We start from the raw sequence: 314 nt of genomic DNA, 5'->3' as shown, positions 1-314 counted from the left end.
CCCCCAACATCCACTGCCTCGCTAGCCCAGCTCATCTGCAGGGCCCACCCCTCATCAGGGGCCCCCGGGGGCCCCAGGGGGCCCGGGGGCCCCTGGTGTACCTTCTCCGGTGGAAATGTGTGGGTGTTCATTTCTTGCTGCCGTTGCTGCTGCTGCTGCTGCTGCTGCTGCAGCTGCTGCGGCTGTGGTTGGGGTTGCTGCTGCTGTCGCTGCTGCTGCAGCTACTTCAGCTCAGGCGGTGGTTGCTGCAGCTCGAGCTGTTGCTGCTGTTTCTGCAGCTGCAACGGGGCTACTGCTTGCTGCTGCTGCTACTA

This window comes from Eimeria mitis, genomic scaffold (assembly GCF_000499745.2).
Source record: "Eimeria mitis Houghton genomic scaffold, Emh_scaff693, whole genome shotgun sequence".
In the NCBI taxonomy this organism is placed as follows: Eukaryota; Apicomplexa; class Conoidasida; order Eucoccidiorida; family Eimeriidae; genus Eimeria; species Eimeria mitis.
Note: the sequence above shows the minus strand (reverse complement) of the source record.